This window comes from Diceros bicornis, chromosome 4 (assembly GCF_020826845.1).
Source record: "Diceros bicornis minor isolate mBicDic1 chromosome 4, mDicBic1.mat.cur, whole genome shotgun sequence".
NCBI classification, from domain to species: Eukaryota; Metazoa; Chordata; class Mammalia; order Perissodactyla; family Rhinocerotidae; genus Diceros; species Diceros bicornis.
Genome location: NC_080743.1, coordinates 38,224,021 through 38,244,214, shown reverse-complemented (window position 1 = coordinate 38,244,214; position 20,194 = coordinate 38,224,021). Strand labels below are relative to the sequence as shown.

Below are 20,194 nucleotides of genomic sequence, written 5' to 3'. Positions count from 1 at the left end.
TTAGCGGCCTGGGTTCAGCTGAGCACGGACACCACTCATTGGCGGCCATGCTTGGAGGTGACCCACATACAGACTAGAGGAAGATTGGCACTGATGTTAGCTCAGGATGAATCTTCCTCAAGCAAAAAGAGGAAGATTGACAACAGATGTTAGCTTAGGGTAAATCTTCCTCAGCAAAAAAATAAGTAAATAAAAGTTTGTTTCATATTAATTGAATTTATTTAAAAGATAATTGACTACTTAAAGAAAAATAGTAACTATGAATTATGGAGCTTATTACAGGTAAAATAAAATGTATGACAAAAATAGCGAAGTGGCCAGGAGAAGGAAATGGAAGTATTTCCCTCTTGTTGTATACTTGACTGTACAAAAAATCATGTGTATCACTTGAAGGTAAATTGTGATAAATTAAAGCTTCATACTATAAACCCTAAAGCAGCTACTAAATTAACAAAACAGTTTTAACTAATATGCTAACAAAGGCGATAAAATGGAATCATTAAAAAATAATCAATAGCAGGAAGAAAATGAGAGAATGAGAAAACAGAACAGACAGGACAAATAAAAATAAATATCAAGATTGTACATGTAGCTATAACTCTGTCAATAATCACATTACATGTACATTGTCTAAACACATGTAAAATGAAAAGATTGTGAGGTTGGAATTATAAGAGCAAGACTCAACTATATGCTGCCTATAGAAACCTCACAATAAAATGTACATCAGTTAAAAGTAAAAGAAGGGGGGCCGGCCTGGTGGCGCAAGCGGTTAAGTGCGTGCGCTCCGCTGCGGCGGCCCGGGGTTCGCTGGTTGGGATCCCGGGCGCGCACCGACGCACTGCTTGGTAAGCCATGCTGTGGCGGCGTCCCATATAAAGTGGAGGAAGATGGGCACGGATGTTAGCCCAGGGCCGTCTTCCTCAGCAAAAAAAGAGGAGGATTGGCGGATGTTAGCTCAGGGCTGATCTCCTCACAAAAAAAAAAAAAAAAGTAAAAGGATGGAAAATGATATACCATGCTAACAGTAATCAAAAAACAATTGTGTAGTGGCTATATTAACATCAGAAAAAAATGAGGTTTCAGAAGAAAGAATATTACCATGGATATGGAAATTCATTTCATAATCATGAAAAATGAGTATAATAATCCTAAATGTTTATGTGTCTAATAACAGAACTTCAAAACATCTGAAGCAAAAATGGATAGAACTGCAGACCCACAGTTATAGTCAGAGATTTCAATACCCTGCTCTCAATAATGAATAGGACAAATAGAAATTCAGTAAGGATACAGAAGAATTGATCGGCATTATCAACGAGCTTAACCTAATAAATATTTGTAGAACATATCATCATCTAACAATAGCAGAATACACATTCTTTTTAAGTGCAGTGAACCATTTGCCAGATAGGCCATATTCTAGGCCATAAAACAAGCCTCCATAAACTAAAAATGATTTGTCTTATGAAGAATGTTCTCTGACAACAATGGAATTAAATCAAAATCAGTAACAAAAAGAGATCTGGAAAATTCCTAATATTTAGAAACCAAAAAAAAAAGAAAAATTGTGTATAACCCATGAGTCTAAAAATAATTGAAATGGGAAATTAAAAAATATTGTGAGCTGAATAAAAATGAAAATATAGCATACCAAATTTGGAGAATGCAGCTAAAGCATTACATAGAGAGAAATTTATAGCCTTAAATACACATATTAGAAAAGAAGAAAGATCACTAACCTCAACTCAGTAACCTTGGTGTAAGTTCAGAAACTGGAAAAAGAAGAGCAAGTGAAACCCAAAGTAATCAGCATGGAAAGATAACAATGAAAATAAGAGCAGAAATCAATGAAATAGGACCTAGAAAACAGTAGAGAAAATCAGTGAAACCAAAATTTGGCTCTTTCAGAGGATCAATAAAATTGATAGCCATACTAATCTAGCCATACTAATCCAGAAATAATGTGCTATGACACAAATAACCAATATCAGAAAAGAGAGGTTAACTTTACAGATGCTACAGATATTAAATGGACAATAAAGGACTGGTATGAACAACTTTATGGAAATAAATTTAACAACTTAAATTATTTGAAAGATACAAGCTACCAAAGCTTACTCAAAAAGAGATAAATTACCTGAATAGCTCTATCTATTAAAGAAATTGAATTTGTTATTATATCTTCCCACAAAGAAACTACAGGCTCAGATGGCTTTGTTGTAGAATTTTACCAAAAATTTAGAAGAGAAAGACTATCGATTCTAAAAAAACTCTTCCATTAGAAAAAGAAGAGAGAATACTTCTTAGCACATTACAAGAAAAGAAAACTACAGACCAATGCTCCTCATCACCATACATGAAATAGTCTTAACAAAATTTTGGCAAATTAAACCCAACAATATATAAAAATAATAATCCATTAGGAGCAAGTAGAATTTATTCTAGAATACAAGATTTTTCTATCATTTAAAAACCAAACAATATAATTAAAGCACTAAAACTTCTAGAAGAAAATATTAGTGAGTATGGATTAGGCAAACTGTCTTTGTTATGACACCTAAAGTATGGTCGATAAAATAAAATTTGATAAATTGGACTTTATCAAAATCAAGAACTTTGGCTATCTAAAAGGATAAAAGACATAGGGTACTATGTTACCCCTGGGGTAGCACAGGGATAAAAGAATAGAGGATAAAAAGACAAGCTACAGACTGAAAATTTGTTGGCAAATCAAATATCTGATAAAGGACTTATATGAAGAATATATAAAGATTTTTCAAATATAAAAATAAGAATAAACAGCCATAGTTTAAAAAGGTCAAATGATTTTGAGTAAAAAAAAAAAGCACCCACCTGACATCCAGGAGCTTCTCTGGTACTGTCAGCTAGAACTTGGTGTTGCTAGAAGCTTCATTACGTTCACAGGTAGGCCTTGGTGTTTTCCTATTGCACATAAACAATTTCACAGTTCATCAGACAAGTCCCCTCAGTGATCATGATGGATCAGGACAAAAGCAATTTAAATTCTTAATCATGTCTGAACATAGTAAGAAACATGAACATTGTTCAAATCACAAAAACGACCAAACTTCTCTCTATTGCAGCTAATGTGTGTGACTACTGCTTCTTTACCAGTTCAACCTTTTACAGATTCAACCTTGTTTCATTCATCCTGATTTGTAGATACAAAGTTTTAAGATACCCAATCAGAAACTTGCCCCTACTTACTGGCAATTAAAAAATCAACAATTACCTTAGTGCCTGTAAAAATTAAGCGTTAAGAGATAGTTCTATGCAAACTTGAAATTTCTGTGTTTTTCCTTATAATTTTATGAAAATTTTGAGATATTATGTATATTACTTAGAGTAGGCTAAAATATTTAAAGATTCAAACATAATAAACATTTATTCCCTGCTTATATACAACCACACAGGACCATTCAGGACGCTAGTGGCTCTGCCAACATCAATGGTATCTTGGAAGGTCTTGCTGGGTATTGTTTCCAATACAGTCAGCTGAAAGAGAGAAATAGTATGGAGGACCACGTGTAGGAAATATTTACGAACCAAGCCATGAAATCCTGCTCCTCACTTACACTCACATCCTACCACCCAGAACTCTGCTTCACATCCATCCTTAACGGCAAGCAGGTCTGGGAAATGAAGCATAGCTGTTAACCAGAAATAAGGGGAAATGGGTTTTGCTTATCAACTCAGCAACACCAGATATGCTACGGATTTTTAAAAATTTTTAACTGCAATATATTTTTAACTGTGATATATATGCAGAAAAGTAGATAAAACATATATGTAAGGTTTAAATATAATTGTAAAGGGAATACTCACATAATCACCACCCAAGTTTAAAAAAAAAAAAGCAGTGCCGGCTATGCCTTCTGTTTACTCCTAGATCGCAACATTCTCCCTCCCCACATGGGTAACCACTATCTTGTCTCCTGTGGTAATGTTTTCTTTGTTTGATTGTTTTTCTTTTAATATGTTAATGCCTATGAGTGTGTTCTAAACAATATAGCTTTGCCCAGTTTTGAACTTGATTTAAACACCATCACAACATATATATTATTTTTATGCTTATTTTTCTCCACATTATTTTTATGAGATTCATGCATGTTTTGGTGAGCAGTTGTCATTCATTCATTTGCATTGCTGTAGTCTATGTCATATTAATATAGCCCATTTTATTTCATTCTGTTGATCAATTAGTGATAGTTTCTGATTTTGGCTATGAGTGGCTATGAACTTCTTGTACCTGCCTTCTGGTGCATGGCGAAAAAGTTTCCCTACCCAGGAAGGGAGTTGCTGAACCATATGGTATATTTACATCCAACTTTACTAAATAATGCCAAACTAGTTTTCCAAAATAGTTGTAACACTATATGCTCCCACCATGGTATGAGAATTCCCATTTTGCCATATCCTTGACAATAGTATCATTAGATTTTCTTTTTACGTTTTGTAGATGTAGTGAGTGTATAATTATATGTTATGTGGTTTCAATGTGGACTTCCCTGATTATTAATGTGTGTTTTCCTGATGATCAATGAAGATGAGTATCATCTGATGTGTTTATAGACCAATTTGAAGTTCCTTATTATTCAAGTGCTTGTAGAACTAGTCTATCACTTTTCCAATGGATTTTCTTTCTCTCATTAATGTGTAGGAACCCATTATATATCGTGGGATTTTTGTCAGTGATATGTGTTATGAATATTTTCCCATTCGGTGATTTGTTTTGATTTATCTTTTAGCTTTCTTTATAATGTCATTTGATGAAAAGAAGTTTTTATTTTTAATGTAGTCAAACTCATTAATTGTTACTTTGTTGTTAGTGCTTTTCTGAGCTCTATTCCATTCCATTTGATACTACCTTAATTACTTCAGATCTGTAATAAGTTTTGGCAACTAATAAGGCAAACTGAACCAACCTCTTTTTTGAATTTGACTGGCTTCATATTAATTCTTAACTGCTGAAGTGCCTATTCTTAAGCAGAACTTTTTGAATTCTTCAGAGGCACCCATCAAAAGTTTTTCCTGCATCATTATCTGGCACAATTATCCAGCTGGTTGCCTACAACTCCTCTCCCTGTTCCTCCTAACAGCTCTAACCCTGGCTCTGGCGGGCCTGAACTTATGAGTAAAGGCCATTCAAGATGATTCATGCCCAAATACACAAACACTTCCATGATATTCAGTCTGGCCCATGAGAAGACAGCATTTTTTCTGCCAAACCCCTAAAGCTTAGTCCTTCCCTCTTGTTCTCCTATCAGGGGCAGTTCCAACCATTTGTTGACTTTAGACTTTTCTACCAAGGGTCCAGTCTCAGTTCTATGTTTCTGTATCCTCTGAATTCCAGAGAACAGATTTTATACACTCCGAGCCATTCTCATCAAATCCCTCTTGCCCCATTTGCTTTGAGATAAAGGCCAGGTTGGGGAGTGGGAAAATAGATACATACCCCTAAACTCATAGCATTCCAACCAAATTCTCCAAAGAGATTCTCCTACCAATATTCTTGATTATTCTTTGTCCCCTTATGTAACCTGGAGGTGGGTGCAGGGCTATAGGTCTCAGAAACAGTTTGCGGTCACTCAGATCTGGATAAACTATCTGGGACTTCTCTTTGTCATGTGAAAACATTTAACCCCCACTCCTCTGGTATCCTCATCCAAAACCTCAAGGCATAAAAGGTCACATGTAGCAATATGTTTTTCTGTATCATTTGAGATTTTTAATCAAAACCATTAACATATTATTTCAGATATAGTCAATTGAAATCAATTGTCTATAAGAGGTCATAAAACATAATGTTCAAAATAAACATGTTTAATATAATGTTATAAATTTATAGAATATAAGAAAATATTATATCTACTAATGTGAACCAATTCATTTGATTTTAACCACAAAAAAAAATTTTGACACACTTTAGCTAAATACATAGCCAGCTATTGAGTAACGAGTAATCTGAAACACTACACAGTCAAAGTAGCTCTTGTACAAATGACCTAAAATTTTAGGCATTTTTGTAGCATAGTTTTATTATCCAGTCAAATTAAAATAACTTGAGACATCTGTTTTTCCTAGTGTCATTACTTCTTTACATGAACTATATACACCCGCCAGTGTTCCATCATTCTCCGAAAATAATACACTCCTTTCACAACTTCATTACTCTGAATATTTCTCTGCCTAAAAGTTTCTTTTACTTCTTATGTACTACATACTTACTTTAGATCAAGCCTAAATCTTATGGCTTCTATTAGCAACCCTTTCCCGACTCACTAAAGAAAGATTATTTACCTTATTGTTGACGTCAGAGGCCTAAATTCGTTATCTATTAAAACACACACATTATATTGTTAATTATAACAATTTAATTGTTTCCCCTAGTAGACGTGGATTATATCCTCCCCAGGACAAATCTCCTGGAATATAATTAACTCCTCAATAAATATTTAATAAATAAATGAAAATATCATGTCTCCTCTATTTGAGGGCCAGAGCTGGGGAGACTAATATCAGGTTTTCAGTTCGAGGACAGGCAGCATAAGACACTTACAGCAGCTGAAAGTATTTAAAACTGGAGAATATTAAGGAGTCTGTTTTAATTTGTGTCTTTCAGGTCACAAAGGAAAAAGATATATTCAGGTTATTTCCAGTGATATGGTTTGTTAGTAGATAAAGACAAATGGAAGAAAGCAAAGAAAACATATCAGGAGTCACACTGTTCTCATGAAGAATCAAAGCAATAGCCACTGCTATTGTGGATTCAACAATGATTGTAGTGGCTCAGCAGTAATTTCACTGACTCAGCTGCAGCTCTGGTGACCCAATCCATTTGTCAAGGGGACACCTAGTTCTTCCCACTCTAGCAACTTCATGACCCAGCTCCTCTTACCTCTGACTTATTCTAAATCTGCTTCTGTATGTACTTCCTCTGCTTTAACTCTTGGTTTTCTCCTAACCTACTTCTTTATTGCCTGTGTTCTTTTTGTGTACCTAAACTCTAAATTTCTGAAGACAATGTTTTACAGATTTTTTTCCAATGAGTAGAATGCTTATATCAAGTCACCTTATAGGCTACTGGTCTTCTTGCACTAGCCTGTAGGTGGTTCCCTTTACCACATTATCATTGCTAATTCAATCAGTTTTGGTCAACAGAGCAAGATCATAAGACACTAAGTAGGCAAAATAAAGAAATAAAATGCCTATTTCTGCATATTTTGGAAAGAATCATGGGTATAGCATATAAGTCTCATGTAATATCCAGTAGCACGCATAGGCACTAGAAAACATCGAGAATAAAAACCTAAACAAGTTCCATGGTCAAATCCAAAGAGAGTGAATGCAGTTAGATAGGATCTGAAGCCAGACAGACCTGAAATAAGTTAGAAAGCAAGGATCTGACTAGTAGCAAAATGAAGAGTCATTGACAATTTAATGGGAAGCAGAAAGAGCCCAATGTACAAACAGCCCAGGAACAAGTAGGTTGAGTGGTTTAGGCACAGGGTTTGAAGGAAATTGTATTTAAAGTATAATTTCTGGGTATTAGATATACTCACTACATCTGGGATGTCATTGTTGCTAGATCTTCTCAGTTAAGAGCTCTATGCAGTGTGTATGAGTGTGTGTGTGTGTGTGTGCATCTGTGTGTGTGTGCATGGGCATATATACATAAAGTAGATTCATATTCATATGTCCAATTCAGATGTAATATTACAGTAAATATTGCCCTTGACATCGTATTTCTTTTTACTCTTATACTAAAGACCTTATTTCCTATTAAAATAAAATTGTTTAGTTAATATCTTTCATCATTAATTTATAAAGTTTAAAGTTTCTTGTGGTTCTTCTCGTTCTTAAAATTTATTCTTCCTAAGATGTACAGAATTCTGCATTCAAGTCACATTAAATAATTATTTTCTCTGTAATATTATTATGTGGTTATCTATGTTTGCATTATAAACTACACCTAACTTAGTGGCTTAAGAACAACAAAACAAAAAAATTATTTACTTTGCCCATAAATCTATTTATCTTTTCTCCGTGTAGCATCAACTAAAGTGGCTCAAAAGACAGCTGGATGCTGAATTATTATGAAGGCCCGATCACTCTCATTTCTGGTGGTTGATGTTAGCTGTTGGCTGAGACACACACACGTGGCCTCTGCATTTGTTGCTTGGTTTTCTCACAGCATGGTGGCTCATAGTACAGTAGCTGAACTTATGTGATGGCTCAGGCCTCTATGGTGTGTGTCCTGAGACACAGAGAAACAGATGGAAGGTGTGACAATTTTTATGGTTTAGCCTCTTCCTCCATATTCTATTAGTTATAAACAAATCACTAAGACCAGCCCATGTTCAAACGGAAGGTAATTAGACTGTGCCTTTTGATAGGAGGAGTAGCAAAGAATTTGTAAAATATGTTTTAAGACGCTTATGTTACCAATTAGAAACAAAGTTAAATTCATTTCTTCCCACTTGTTTTCAATTTTAAGTTTGCTTTCTTTTTTTTCCTTTAGTTAACTTCATTTTTTAGATATATAAAATATATTGCACAAAAGTCAAAACTTTATAAAATGTTTACTCAGCAAAGTCTTGCTCCTGTGACTATACCTTACACCATATTTTCCCCACCTTTCTGTAGGTAACTATATTGTTTTATATTTGGTTTGCTTAAAGTTTTTATTTTTGAATAAGTAAGAAGATACTTCTGTATAAAATTCTTATTTATCTTCCTTTCTTATGCAAAAAACATACATACTATATAGCGTGTACCTTATTGAAGAAATGATTGAGTCAAGATTAGCTCAGGGAAAGTACAAGGAAAACCTAGGCCACTGCTGTGCCAGAGCAAGAAGCACTCGGGGACTCGTGGCAGGGGGTGGGGTAAGAAGAAAGATGACCCAGTTCTGAAAGATTTTTACCAGCCACATTTGAGACAATTTGAGCATCAAAACAAAAATGAAAATAGCAATTACTTATGAAATATCACATAAACAATAATATTTGTGTCCATTGTGTTATTTATAGAAAGAGAAAGTTAAAGTCATTTGCCATCATTGTAAGTGACTATCATAACAATTCCTTTTCTGAAAATTGGTATCGAAAAATAACTAAGGATTTAGTTTCTTTTTGAGGTAGGAGGCATTAATAGATACATTATGTAAAAGATGGGTAATGGGATATTCAGACAGTGGCCACAGGATCAAAATTTGTATCAATAACAGTATGGCAACTTGACATATGTGCCTACTGATGAAACACACAGCACCAACTACAAACATTCTTGCCAAAAATACTTAACCTGAATCTCAGGGCTGGCCTGGTGGCATAGTGGTAGGGTTCCCAAGCTCCACTTTGGCTGCCCCGAGTTCACAGGTTCGGATCCTGGGCGTGAACCTATGTATCACTTATCAAGGCATGCTGTGACAGGCGTCCCACATATAAAGTGGAGGAAGATGAGCACAGATGTTCGCTCAGGGCTAATCTTCATCACCAAAAAAAAAATTAACATGAATCTAATCAAAGCGTTAGATGTAATTTCTTTGGGAGAAAATGTAGTAGATAGAGAAATAAGTTAAATGGTATCATGAGGAAACAATAAGACATATTCAGAATATGGGACATTCCAGATTTATTGGTCTTATCATAATTAAAGAAAAGTTTTGAGAAATACAACTGAGTGCAATGAATGAAACTTGATTGGGTACTGGTTTAAAACAAAACTATATATGACATTATTGAGACAACTGAAGAGAATGCAATATGCATGATATTAGAAAACTGTTAATTTCTGTATGTATGCTAATGAAAACATTGTTATGTTAAATAATGTTCTTATTTTAGAGACATATGTGCTGAAATATTGGGGGATGCAAGATTTTGATGTTTGCAATTACTTTCTAATGGCTCAGCAAAGATACATGAGAGAGAGAGACAGAGAGAAAATGTTGAGAGAGAGAGAATGTTAATAGTTGTCAAATAAGGAGATAATATACAAGGGTGTATTATTCTATTCGTTTGTTTTCCTGTGTGTTTTAATCTTTGCATGATAAAGTTGAGAGGAAAAAAAGGACAAAGTTAAGGGAAATAGACTAAACTGGATGCTTTTCATGCCAATATTTTATGAAGGTTTTTTCCCGTTATTTAAGACATAGTATAAGTTTAAAAATACATAGGAGAAATAAAAAATTGGAAGCTATTGTTCTGATCTCATCGTGTCTTATATGAGTTTGGATCATTCCTCTATTCACTGTAAATATTGAACATTTGTTGTCTGTTCAGGATGCTGTCAGCATTAATGTGTTAGTGTCTCCATAATTCTCTGAACTCCTTAGATGAGAACTGCTATGCAATTGAAAAGTATTATTGTAATGGTGATCAGCATGATTAAACTTGTAGGGTACTTGATATTCGAAAGTGCTTGGTAACAATTTTTATTAGTCATTATTAACGTCTTTTACAAACTGCACTTCAGATTGATTAATCATATTCCTGACCTGACTATTCAATTTATGTTCAAGACTTGCCTCTATGTTCAGTTACAATTTACAGTTTTGAGCCTTCCATTTGTTTTTTAAACCCAGAGATTTTCAAAAGTTATCTCTGAGATCAAAGTGCTTTCAAGTAATTCCATTTTGTTCTCTAACGGATTTTTGAAGATGGAGTTATCATTTTTTTTTTGAAGAATGGTCCTTTAGAGGTTATACAATTCTATTTGTGAAGAAAATTGCCAAATTACATTCACATTTTATTCATATCTCTCAAATCCACTGCCTTTTTTGCTATCCCTAAGGTGGTAAATTTAGTTTATTCATTTATTGTGAAATCCTTGATTATTGCTTTTACAAAAGTCAAAAAATAAAATAGCATGTCTTTGGTGTAAGAGAGTTGAGTGTGATTCTGAACCCACCATTACTGGACCATAGGTCTGTTAATTAACCTTGATGGGTTTCAGTTTTCTTTTCCGTGAGGAGAAAATCACTACTTGATAATTTGTTGTGATGATCTAAGAAGTGTGCGTTATAAATTACTATTATAGTATATGACACATAGTAAGCACTTAATAAATTAGCACACAAACAATTTACCATGTTTCTAGTTTTTCCATCCCAATTAATGGTAGGATGATCTTTCTAAACTGCAAATTTGAGAATATTGCTTTTATTAATTAAAATTAAGATTAAGTCCCATTTTCCTTTTAGGACAGTATGGAGAGTCTATATATTCTATGTGAACCTCGTTTTCTGCCATTTCTGTTTTTACTCAATTATTTTCAAAGGATTCTGAACTATATGGAACTATATAATACTGGCAACCCTCCTGGGGAGTCATCCGAAGAATTGCCCATTCTCCTAAGCACTGAGTATCTCATAAAGCTTTGCACATGCCAAGTGTACAGAGCTTCCATAATGTCCTTAGCAAAACCCTATTTATCTAGCAAAGTTTAACTCAAATGTCACCCTTCAGCAAATGCTTTCCCCCATAATCTCTCTCTATTGTGCTCTCATGGCAACATGACCCTATTCATCCCTTGAATTTCTGTAAACTTATGTCTTCTCCTTTCCCTCTCTCTTTCCTTGACTATGAGCTCCTCCATGATAAGGCTGTGTTACGCTGAACTTCATTTACCAAATATCTGTTGCAGTAGCTCTCAATATCTAATTTCCCCAGTATTTATCTAAAGATTATAATGTAAATAGCATCACTAGTCTGCAACTGTCTCAAAATATCTGCTTCATCAGCATTAGATGATGCTATTTTCTTTTACCTGTTACTTGGAATTTCTAACAATGACCCCACTGACCAAAATGGGAGTATTTTCTTATTAGGACCGTGCTTAAAAATATGCTACATGGTGCTGAAAGATCTATTTCATTTTTTACTTTTTTTCCAATCACAAATTAGTTTATCAGATTAGCCCATTGTGACCTTAGAAGATGTAGAGAAATTATCTCTAAATTTGGAACAGGACACAGAGCAAACAGTTTTTTAATTGGGGGTTGAGAAGAAATATGAGAAAATTCAGTGCATATATTTTGTGTACAACAAACTAAAGGGTTCCTCAGGGCTGTGAGTCAATGTTCATAAAAATCTCACATTTTTATATTGCCCTAGCGAGTTTTTATTATGTACAGGATAGTGGTTACAAGCATGGACTTTGGAGTAAACTAGTCTGGATTAGAGTTCCAAGTCTAATGCTTATTAGATCTGTGACTTGTGACAATGCAATTAACCTATAGTGTCAGTTTTCTCATCCACAATAGTTGTAAAAAGATGGAATCTCATATAATTTTTCTGAGATGTAAATAAGACAGTATGTGTAAAGTATTTACCACAGAGGCAGGCACGTGATAAGACTTCAATCACGGTAACTATAAGTAATAATGTAATTATTATTATCTCCCCTTGCAAAAATTGTAAAGCAACTGTTATCCCTTACAGGTAAGGATATCAAATCTCAAGAAATGTTAATAACTTGCCTATAACGTAAAGCTGATATTAAACAATAGACATGAGATTCAAACTTAAGCTTTCTGATTCTCTTTAGAGCACAGTTTTGAATGCCCCATACTGCTTCTAGCTTGTGAAGGTCTCAGGCAAGGGATGACAGATCATTATCAGGTGCTCAAGGCCAAGTGTCTGAGAAGGGAAGGAAGGAAAGAATTCATCTGTTTCCTAGAAATGCCCTTTGTGTTATCTAAAATTGATGCTGCCTAAAGAATCACCACTTGTGTGGCACCAAACTAAGCGTGGATGTGGAAAGACAAAAGAAAAAAAGATTAATTTCTTCTCTAGCAACTTATGTCTAAGTTAAGAAATAAGAAAGCTCAAATATATTTATAGAATAAATCTATAACTGCAAAATAAACATAACTGATGATGTTCCTATAAATTGAATAAAATTATTTTGAGTTGACATATAAAAAAAGATTTTATGGAAAAAATGTTTTTGAACTGAGTTTCTAAATTGTTATAGGAAAAGATAAGGAAGACTATTCTAAGGAATGTGATTCTTCTTCCACTTTGCTTTCTTACCTTGGGTTATTGTCATTTGCCTTCCGGCCATCTATCTTCGTTCACATTCTGTCATTTTTCAGTTTCTTCTTAAAATCCTAGCAACACAAGTCCTATTCATTTTATTTTCTTAGCTATGAAGATAGGTGATAACATCCTTTTAGAAATGACCAGGTAATTCTTTTCAAAAAGAAGGAATTACAACAGTCACTTTCAGTATACTAACTAAATACATTTATTGATACTATAGTGTTAACAAGAATATTTTGTAGGTGTATAGGTTTCCATTTCAGTTGATAAAATTCAAACACTATATAATGAGTAGTTCATTAGCTTGCAGTGTTTCCTTATGATGAAAAAGATGAAAAGTTATTATCTTAAATTTTCTTGTTTGCTAATAAAGAGCAGAGATTAAATTACTTGCCCTCAATCAAAGCACAGATCAGGATAGAGTCACTCAGATAATCTCAGATATAGTAAGCCTATAAAATAGTTTGAACTCTTAGGGAAAAAATATGAATAAATTAAGGTAATATATTACTCTTAAATTATGCTAATTTACAATAATTACTTTAGCTAACATCCTATTTTAAAGCAGAATTATAACAATTCTGTGCAATTTACTAATTTCCTTTTCCATCCACCACCTAGGATTTTGTTGAAGAGAGGAAAAATAATATTGTAAGATTCAAAAATGTTGCTGTCTTAATTCCATATTTAACATGGTTTAGGTGAATACTTTCTTTGAGTAATCTCAAATTTAAGTCATTCTCATTAACTGGTAAGATTATCATGTGCCAATCACTCTGCTGTATCCTGAGGACAAAAAGTTTAATAAGACCTGCTTCATTCAATGAGAATTTTACAATCTACTGGAGAGGAAAAATACACACATAATTGAAATCAAATATAAGTGTCAGAGTATATAAAAAACGCCTTCGTTTAAACCTCATTGTCTCTCATCCGGAAAACTGCTACAGTGTAATAATTGCTCTTCCTACCTCTAGTCTCCTCCCACCTACCAACTCTTTAATCTCTTTTCCACGTTACAACCAGAATGGTTGATATAATGCAGATCTGATTCTATTACTTGAAACGTAAGACCTTTGGTGGCTCTCCATTGTACACAGAACAAAGCGCGAGCTCCCTTAGCGGGACACAGGAGTCTTTCCTAATCTAGGTATGTTTCTCCCTGGTCTCACTTCTATCATCTATTAATTACCAATGTTTTGGTGATAGATTACAAGTATCCAGCTGTTCCACGTTTTTCCTGCTCCTTCTTTCTGGGATGCCCTTTTCATACTTAGCTTAACTCGCTTTATTTTCACTCTTCTTTCATGCTTCAGTTAGGGTTTATGTCTTCTAAGAAATCTTGCCAAATTAAGAGGTCTTCCTTTGCCTTTTTATAACACAGTGTACCACCCTCTGTTTTACAACCTTTAATAATATTATTGGTTACATTATAGGCAAAAGTAAAAAAATCCTTGCGGTGAATATAGTCCTTTCCTGCTCCTTCTAGTGTTATCTTCATGCCTTGTAGACTTTAGGTGTATTTCTGGATTCAAATTAGATTCTGCCACACTTCAAGTTGCGCTTTCAGGAAATTTGAAGGCAGATGAAGTAGAAGCCATCTTTATGCTTCTTTCATATTTACTTCAGGCAAGCAAGGAGTATTATGTAGCAGTGTTCCAGTGTCCAGTCTTTATGTTTGCAAGTGTTGAAATACGGTTTTGGCAGAGGCAGAAGCCCGATTTTAAATTCGTGTGTCCAGGGACCAGCTCCACGGGATTGAAATGCAGTTTCAATGATCCCAAATTCCTGATCTCTGAATCATAGCTACAGCTGAGTGTGTTTGAACCCAAGTGTTCCAGGGCCAGTCTCTCCATTCCCCACCTTCCTGATCTTGGCAGAATGAACAGCTCCCCGGAGGGTAAATTCTGCACTTTTCTGGGAATCATTTCTGAAGACCCAGCCTAGAGTTCACTCCTCCATCATTTCCAATGACTTTATAAGTACCTGATTCCCTATAATCAATTTCTTTTTTTGCATAGAATTCCTAGAGTTCTTTCTGTTTCCTGTCCTGTGCCCTGACAGAGTTTTTATATCAGAAGTGGTTGCAGACAACAACATGTCCTCAAGAAAGGAAATATTGGATTGGCTATCTGGCTATGTTCAGTTTAAAGGCAGGGAAGAGGAGAGTATGACTGAAGAATGGGCGGTGGTGTTCCAAAGAAGACAGGGTAAGTCAATAACTTAAGTTATTGGAAATGAAATACCTACTGAATATAAGGGCTGCTGTTTCCCGGAGTGAAGACTGACTGGTACACCCTCACAAAGGTAAACACTGTCATTGCCATCTTATAGCCACAGCCCCTAGCAAAGAGCTAGCACGGAGTCATGTGGCGTGCAAGTGTAAGGAACTGAAATGAGTGATACATTCTGCCCAGGTTATTGTGTATCTCCATGAATGAACTTATATTTGTCTCTGATATTGGAACATTTCAGACAAAAGAGACAGCATGTTCAGAGGAATAAAGGCTCTAAAAGACAAAGCATTTTTGGTAAAATAGCAAGTAATTCAGAGTAACTATATTAGCAGCCCTTTGAAAGATACGGTGAGAGATAATGCTAGAAAAATTCTGAAGAAATAAAATTCTGAAGGAACATAACCTGTTATACTAAACCAATACCGTATTTAACTGTTGTCATTATTTCTCCCAGAAATCTCTCACCATGTTTTCTAACTAACTGTTATAAATCCCCTACTCAGTTATTCCCAATCCTGTCGTAGGAATAAAATTGCCATAACATCATCAGACCAGTATTATACATTTCAGAACGCTGCTATTTTTCTCCTGTTGTCAGTATATTTCAATAAATATAAACCAAAATGAAATTGCAAATGATCCTTTTCAAATAAATCTTATTTAGCAATCATTTAGAATTGCTTTTTCTTAGGTAAAATACCTACATCTGTTTTTACTCTCTCCTTTTGAATTATTAAATCAATGACCACTTCCTTCTATGACTTTGATCTTTTCTCACATGTACCTTCAATGTGACTATTTCAAAACTCAGACAGGGAATTAAATTTCACACATTTTTTTTCACCTGTTAATCATAACACCCAGCACTTCCACAGACTAAAAGATTGATCTAAATTTAAATTAAATTATTCTTACAAAGTAAAATGATTATTTTACAAAAAGATCTAGGAGTAAATATTCTTTTTCTACAAACAAAAATGCAACAATACAGTGAAGGGTTCTAAGTTCCTAGTTTTTTCACGTGTAAAATACTAGATGTGGTGGAAAATGGGGCAAGCCTTCGTCATTACCACATCAAATCAATACTACCTAGAGAAGGAATCTATCGTTTGGTATTTTTTAGACAAATTCACTCTTTAGGTATAGGGCTGATGGAATTTTAATGTGTACTCCCTATGAAACTGATTTCATGCCACTTTCCCCATTCATTCACTCGTTCATTTATTTATTCAATAAATGTCTATTGAGTGCCTACTATGTGCTTGGAAATATCAGCAAAGATCCTTGCCCTGTGGAACTAAGATTCTAATGTGAGGAGACAAAAAATACACAAAACTCATAATAAAATAAATTGCCACTAATCTTCTTAACCACTGGCTGAGATTAAGTGACAGTTCTATGAAACGTGCCTTAACTCTTAGAGGCTAAAGTATGATATCTCCTCAAGCTGGAAGTATAATGCACTTGACTGCTGAACTATAAATTCAACACATAAATGATACTCATAGTAAAGAGCAGAAGTAACAGAAAGAAGCGGAATGGCTTAGAACTAGCAGGAATCTAGTAAGCTTTATATCTCATGAGTAGCAGCCATCTTTATCAAACACTACATGCCAGGAACTATGTTATCCACTTTATACACATTTCATTGTTCAACAAAACATTTTTACAAAAATAAATGAGTTCAATTACTATACCCAATTTATAGACAAGGAAACTGAGAAACAGAGAAGATTTTCATATTACAGAGCTTTAGAAGTGGTCTGAATGGGGCTGGAACCCAGGCTATCTAGTCCTGGAGGTGCTAGATTTAACTGTGACTAGAATGCAGTAATATATCTATAAAACAACAACACCTGTGTTAATTATAAAGAGACACTGGGAGCTAAGGACACATAAAAAAAGTAAAGTAACTTTTGCAGTGCACATCTAAATATTGTTTAGGACAGAGCAAGCCTTAGACAAGGAAATTAAAGTTCCATTCACAAGACTATTCTAATGTGAAGATGGTGCCTCAGGCTACTTTGATGTGATGAGAAACATTTGATTCATCTAATTAACTCTCCTTGCTCAATTTGCTTATCAATCAACTTTCTGACTATTATTTGGGGTTCCAAGTTTAACACCAAGAAAGAAGGTACTGGCCATGTTAATGCGAGTTTTGTGATGCGTATGACATTTATACTTCCTTTGAAATAAGATAAATTTGATTCTAGTTTTATTCATCTGTCTCATGAACTTGGCTAAAAACTAATAGTATTTCATGAACTCTTTGATGCATAAAGCTCTATGCTAAAAATCTTATATATCCAAAATATGTTTTGGCACAAGTATTTGTTGAATGCATCATTTCTCTCAATTGTTGAATAAATCAACTTTCATAAATAAATTTTGCAACAACCCTACAAGGTAAGCACTGTATTATACTCATTTTGCAGATGAGAAAACTGAAGCTTAAAGGAGCCAGTTAATACGTGCATGGACATACAGGGCTAGAACTTATACTCAGATCTGTCTGACCACAGAGCCAAAACTGTTGCTTTTCAAACTGTAGTACTCTAACTAGTCATTAGTACGATCATGAATATCTGAGAATTACATTTTATTGAGCCGCCCATTAATTCACTTGAAGTCCTCACTTTGCCTTACCTATTGTGAAACTGTCAAACGGTGCCGTGAGGCACCAAGCCCTTTTCATTAAAAGTACAGTACTTGACAAACACCTATTCTAGAGGCAAAACATATAGGATTAATGGCAAATCACTTTCTCAAACAGCAGTATTGGTTGTCAGCTAAAAAAAATGATTAAAAATTAGGAGAACAGTAACTATAAAACAGATGCTATAGCAGACATTTTTTGAATTACATTTTCAGAAAAACTATTGATATACAGAGTATGAATCAATTCTTGACACATTTGTGGTACGAATATGAAAGAGAAGTACTTGATTAATTTTTCTTCTCTAATCCCTGAAAACCCATGTTAAAAAAGGAAAGTTTTCATGTTTTCTTTTATTTCATTTAGCTAATGATTATTCCTGAAGGATGGAATAGATCATCTGTGTGAGCAACTCGCAAGGATGTTGCTTCTCAACTAAAGTAGGTTGCACCTGAATGCGAATCCAAAGCTGCTTTATTCACAGAAAACAAAGAATCTTGATTTCAGTGTTGAAAATAAGTATGAAAAGTGTGAGCATCATTAAATAATAGCTACTGAGTCTGATTGTAAAGTACTGGTTGAGGGGTCCAAGTCACAGCAAATTCACACCTGTACTCAAAGAAGAAGAGGTTCACACATGTTTTGAGATGAAACATTTCTTCACAACTCCTATTTCTGGCAAAGACCCAATCCATGATTTCAATTGGCTTGATAAAGTAGCATGCCTCAATATGTTGAATAGACTAAATTATTATTTTAGGTCCGAACACTCTCATATGCATTGTTTTTTAAAACTTTTTTTTAAATTGAGAATTTTTATGAATTTTAATTTAGAGAAACAAATGTCAGAAATCATTAAAGGACCGATTGGTGATATAAAGTCTCACTGAAAGTTTTCTTGATGATTTTCTTCACTTCCTAAATGAATACTTTCCAGAATCAAATGACATCAGCAACTGAAAAACAAATTTATTTGCTTCTATCTCCCAAACTGAAACATTCAACATTAAAGTTTTTATCATGATAGACCATTATCAACTTTGCATTTAATGCAATTCTGCAAAGAGCTTCCTTAAGAAGTCTCTCTAGATCCTGAGTCTATCTTCCGAATTATCCGTTATAATCAGAAAGAATTTTCTGGCATACTCAATAACTTGTCAACGTTAGCTCAATTTTTGCAAAATGCAAGAAATCTAAGAAAAGAAACCAACTGGTGGCAGGGTCACCTATGTCTCAAACTCTCCAATATCAACAAGATTAAAATATTTTATTATCCTACAATATCATCTCTATCATCGATAAGAAACTATCACAATTGTTACAAATATTTATAATTCTGTGTTTTTACTTTATTACATATATATTTAAGTAAATTCTTATTTTTTAATTTACTTTCAATAGGGGGTTTATATGTGTACAAAACTCATTAAATAGTCTATTGATAATGACAAAGAAAAATCAGTCTATACCATACTCTATATCTTTCGTTGAATGGTTACTTCTTGTCCTAATTAAAACTTGCTTTATAACATTGCTATTTCTGTAGTCTCCGTGAGTGGAGGCTACTTTTTTTTTAACCCCGTTTATCTCAGCACCTGAGTGTTTAGTAGGTGTCCTCCTTGTTCTTCAATACCATTTCCAAAAACCTTAGGCTTCCTCTTCAAACTCCAAATTTGAATTTGTGTCAGTAAACTTTACCATCTACTAGCTCTCATGCTGTTACCTTTCTGGGTACATTTTTTCATGTACTGATGACTTTAGCATTTACCTTTCCTTCTCTTACTCCTAACATCATTTTGGCAAATTCAGTATCCACATCACTGATCCATCCAATATCATGGTCATTCATATTCTTAACCTTCTCACTTTTATTTTTTTCTTCCACTATGTTTCAGCCTCTTGTTCTGTAGTCATATCTTTGACATTTCCATCACCCATAACTGCACCATTCCAAAACCCTTGAATTAAATAGCCCATTCTCTGACACCACCTGCTATCTGAACTGGTTACCTACTCTGGTACTCTCACTCAAGCCATTCTTTGATCTTGATTAGATTTCCAACCTACTAGCTCTATAACATTTCCCCTTTTTGTCTTTTTTCTTATCTAGATTATATTCCATTACCAATCATTATCACATCTCTTACTAACACTATAACTTTCCCACAAATATCAAGCTTTCTCAGTCTCAATTACCTAATGAAACCCCACTCTGGCTTTTGACA

At 34.3% G+C, this 20,194-nt stretch overlaps 1 long non-coding RNA gene across 1 annotated transcript in view; it reads right to left on the bottom strand.

Moving 5' to 3' along the window:
- Positions 1-20,194, bottom strand: part of LOC131404221 (uncharacterized) — a 162,050-nt gene that overhangs the window by 66,205 nt on the left and 75,651 nt on the right. Inside the window, exon 2 of the long non-coding RNA XR_009219756.1 lies at positions 2,857-2,946. This is a non-coding gene — a long non-coding RNA (uncharacterized LOC131404221). The remainder of the gene's footprint in view (positions 1-2,856; positions 2,947-20,194) is intronic.